The sequence below is a fragment of the Tetrao urogallus genome (genome assembly GCF_951394365.1).
Source record: "Tetrao urogallus genome assembly, chromosome: 5".
In the NCBI taxonomy this organism is placed as follows: Eukaryota; Metazoa; Chordata; class Aves; order Galliformes; family Phasianidae; genus Tetrao; species Tetrao urogallus.
Genome location: NC_136818.1, coordinates 58286996 through 58291531, shown reverse-complemented (window position 1 = coordinate 58291531; position 4536 = coordinate 58286996).

The following is a 4536-nucleotide window of genomic DNA, read 5'->3' as shown; positions in this document are numbered from 1 at the left end:
CACAGGTGCTGATTCAGTTTCACCCATCTAGCCAGCTGGCATTTCAGGGAAGGAAATAACAATAGCATGACATGATCTGTTTGTTGCAAACCAAAGTTGACCAGTGGTTTATATTTGCTTGTTTGTCTTCTAAGTATCTGCAGTTTAATTAACAAATTTTCTTAGTACCTTTCTCAAAACTTAATCTGTATTTTGCAAAAGTGTGCCAAGCAATAAAGAAGAATATTAAGTTTGGTCCTCCATACTTCTTTGGGAACTTCCCAGTTCCTCCGCACATTCTTTAAGACAGGCTCCAGCAATTCAAAAGTATCACTGCAAATCTGTAATCTGAAAATGATAATGTTTGATTGGCATGACCATACATAAATGTTTAGTATTTAGTATGTGTTTTATTTCTGTATTCTAGCCAATATTCCTTACTTGTTGAAATTAATGTAATTCTGCATTTAGGCACTTTTCTGGAGAGCACTGAAGGAAACAAGAGACAGAAAAGTGTCAGTGTTCTGAGTATCTTATTTCACATTCTTTCATGATTCATAGTGGATCTTTTCAAGAGCGATACAGGATTATGAGCAGAGATGAGAACATAGCGGAGTTGGTTCACACAACTAAACCAAGCATGAAATAGTTTCTCAGATGTAAGAGGGAGCACAAAAGTAAGATACAAGGAAACACAGAATACCAGAAACAAAACAGAGATTACAAAAAAATCTAGGAATGTTCAAAATAGCACATGGATACTTCGTCTGTTTTCAATGGGAATAATGTAGTGCCTAAGAATAACAAAAATCACACACAGAATCACAGAATCACAGAATCACCCGGGTTGGAAGGGACCTCAAGGATCATGTAGTTCCAACCCCCCTGCCTAGCAGGGCAACCAAACATACACATTTAGATCAGGTTGCCCAGGACCCTGTTCAACCTGGCCTTGAACACGTCCAAGGACGGGGCATCCACAACCTCCCTGGGCAGCCCGTTCCAGGGCCTAACCACTCTCCTTATAAAGAACTTCCCCCTAACATCCAACCTAAATCTTCCCTCCTTCAACTTGGATCCATTTCCCCTAGTCCTGCTATTGTCAGCCCTTTTGAAGAGTTTACTCCCCTCCTGGGTGTAGGTTCCCTTCAGGTATTGATAGGCTGCAATGAGGTCACCCCGCAGCCTTCTCTTCTCCAGGCTGAACAAGCCCAACTCCCTCAGCCTGTCCTCATAGGGGAGGTGCTCCAGCCCCCTGATCATCTTAGTCGCCCTCCTCTGGACACTTTCCAAAATCTCTATGTCTTTCTTGTACTGAGGGCTCCACACCTGGACACAGTACTCCAGATGGGGCCTCACAAGAGCCAAGTAGAGAGGGACAATCACTTCCCTGTCCCTGCTGACCACCCCTCTCCTGATGGAGCCCAGGATCCCATTTGCCTTTCGAGCTGCCAGAGCGCACTGCTGGCTCATGTTAGGTCTCTCGTCCATCAGGACCCCCAGGTCCTTCTCTGCCGAGCTGCTCTCAAGGACCACTCCTCCCAGCCTGTACGGGTGCCTGGGGTTCTTCCGGCCCAAATGCAAAACCTTGCACTTTGCCGTGTTGAACCTCATTAGGTTCACCCGAGCCCAGCTTTCCAGCCTGTCGAGGTCCCTCTGAAAATATACTTAAAGGGAATTAAGTCAGATTAATGAATGGTTCCATACGCTAGCTAGCAGCTAAACATAGCCTACTTAATATGATGAAATATTGAGGGTTACAGAATAATTATTTAAGAGTATGAAAAGAATTAGCAAATAGAAATGCTAGTTTGTAGGGAATGTAATTGCTGAAATTCTAAGCCTACGTGTTCAGCTCACTGCTAGTTCCATCCAGACAAAGAATGAAGTTATTCCTTGTTTTCAAAAAAGGGAAAAAGTGATGGTCAAACAAAAGGCAAACCTGGTAGTTTGACCTCAACACTAAGCAGGTCTTAGAATAGATTTTGGAGGAAAAAAAGAACAACAACAAGGAACTGGAGGTAAATGTAAAGCACGATAAACTACGATACGGTTTTATCAAGAGCAGATCATGTCAGACTAACTTAATAACTTTCTTTGATAAGATAATTGTCCTGCAGAAGAGTAATGCAGTGAACCTAATCTACCTCAATCAAAATAAGGCATTATACTGTTCCTAGTGAGACATTATTTAAGGTGGAGAAGATGGGCTTTATTGTGAGGAAAGGAAAAAAATAAAGACGGATGAGAAACTGACTAAAGAGTTATATTAAAAGAGGGCATAGCAGAAATGCTAAATCATGGTTTGAAACAGTGACTGAACACCTGGTGGGATGGCAGGGCCAACCCAGGGGAGCTCAAGTGCATGCAATTTACCTGAGTAACTGGAAGGGATGGAGCCAGGATCCACCCCTACCCAGATCTCATTTAAGGGTTGCCAGTGTAGGGCATCATGCTGGAGATTTCTACCTACATGAAGTCTTCTAAAGGTAAGCAGCTTCTTTCCTTTGTTTCTTTGCCTACTGCTGTTGTATTTGAGCAAGTCTTCACTTGCTGTAGTCTATGGCTTTACTACTCTGCTGTCATTGCTGCGCTTTCCTTCGTATTACAGTGGGTTAAGTTAAAATTAGGAATATCAAAATGAAAGGGATGTGATAGTAGAATTTCTCTAGGTCTTTGGCCTGATTTAAATAATTTTTTTTTTAATCTTGGTTAAATGAGGAAAATGGCTATGGAATTTTTATATTTATTTATTTATTTGTTTGTTTATTTTTTTATAGATTTAGCAAAGTATAGATTTAGCAAAGTTGAAATAAGACTAGCATCACCTTCCTTATGGGACAGGCTGAGAGAGTGGACCTCTCCAGGCTGGAGGAGAAAAGGCTCCAGGGGGACCTTATAGCAGCCTTTCAGTATCTGAAGGGGGCTTACAGAAGAGCTGAGAGGGACTTTTTATCAGGATATGCAGCAACAGGATGAGGGGAGACAGCTTGAAACTGGAATAGGGTAGATTTAGATTGGATAGGTTTAGACTAGATAGAGGGAAGAAAATCTTTATTGTGAGGGTGATGAGACACTGAACAAGTTGCTCAGTGAGGTTGTGGGCACCCTGTCCCTGGAGGCATTGAAGGCTGAGCTGGAGGGGCTGTGAACAATCTGGTCTAGAGGGAGGATGATTTTAAAGGTCCCTTCAAACCCAAACTCTTCTATGGTATAAGAGAACAAATTACTTTATGGCCTGACAGAATGGAAACCTAACAGTATGGTAAGCACTACTAGGGGATAATTATCATATTCTTTTGATAAAAGTTGGTGACTTGATAATCACTCCCAACAGCAGAGGTTTAATCTGTTATGGTGACTATGAGCTGTGGTTATGTCATGGTCATTAAGTAAATCGTCATTATATAAGACGAAAAATTTTTAGTTAAGGCAATAAAGTGTTAACATTGTTTTACAAAGCACTGGTAAAAAAAAAAAAACAAAACTCTCAGAATGTTGTTTACAGTTTTCATGACCCACATTAATTCACAGCAGGTGCAGAGTGGGATGGATAGAAGAAAGAAGTACCTATTTTCTCAGCTGAGATGAAAATAGCTTATCTGGCAAAACAAAGCTTGAAAGGGCATATGGTTACATCTTTATAAGTACGTGTGGGGGTAGATGTGATGGGAATGTTATGTTAAAGCATAGCACTATTTCAAGATCAGATACATACAAACAATTGTGAATAAATGAGAGATTTAGAAGAATCTTGGCAATCTGTGTGAAGCTTGAACTGTTTTCCAGACAAGGTCACAGAGGCAGAGAACTGAACTACTTCAATATGGAAATTTAGACATGAATGAAGGGGTATGTGTGACACAGTGAGGTAATGATGAGTCAGAATTTAAAGCTTGTGCTATAAAGCTTTGGATACTTACTGACATTGCTAGAGAAGCTTAATGGGGAACTTGTTTGAATACTTTTCTTAAGAAGAAATGTTTTTAACTAGACCTTTTGCTAGGGCTTCTACTATTCCATCAGGATTTTGATGTTCCTTCTTAGTGCGTAGTACGTAAGAAGGGGACTGCCCTTTCTTAAATGGCTGTTGGTTAGGATGCCAGATACTAATTAGATGTAACTTGCTTATATGCTTAGATTTGAGACAATCAACTGGTTTGGGCCAGGAGGTAGTTTTTCTTAAGTCATATTGGCTGAGATTGCTCTCCTCTCTAACATAAGCCCCCTGGAATGAGGTACAAAATTTTGCTTTTTCAGAATTTTAAATTGTGGCTGGTCAAGAAATTCCCTTACTTCAGCATCTTCCTTCTCTGACTAATTGGTATTTTTAATTTTTATTTATTCTGCTGCAGTAAGAGGGAGTCTAATTATCTGGGGCACTATTTTTGTATGCTACAAGACTTGATTTAATGTTTTCTTTCTCAGATCTTCCAAGAATTTCTTCTGAGTAAGAAAATCTTAGCTTCTTGAGGTAGCATGGAGCTGAATGGAAGGCAGTCAGGGATACTTCATATGTGTTGGTAAGTTTTGAAATGAAAAATTGATCATTGGTCC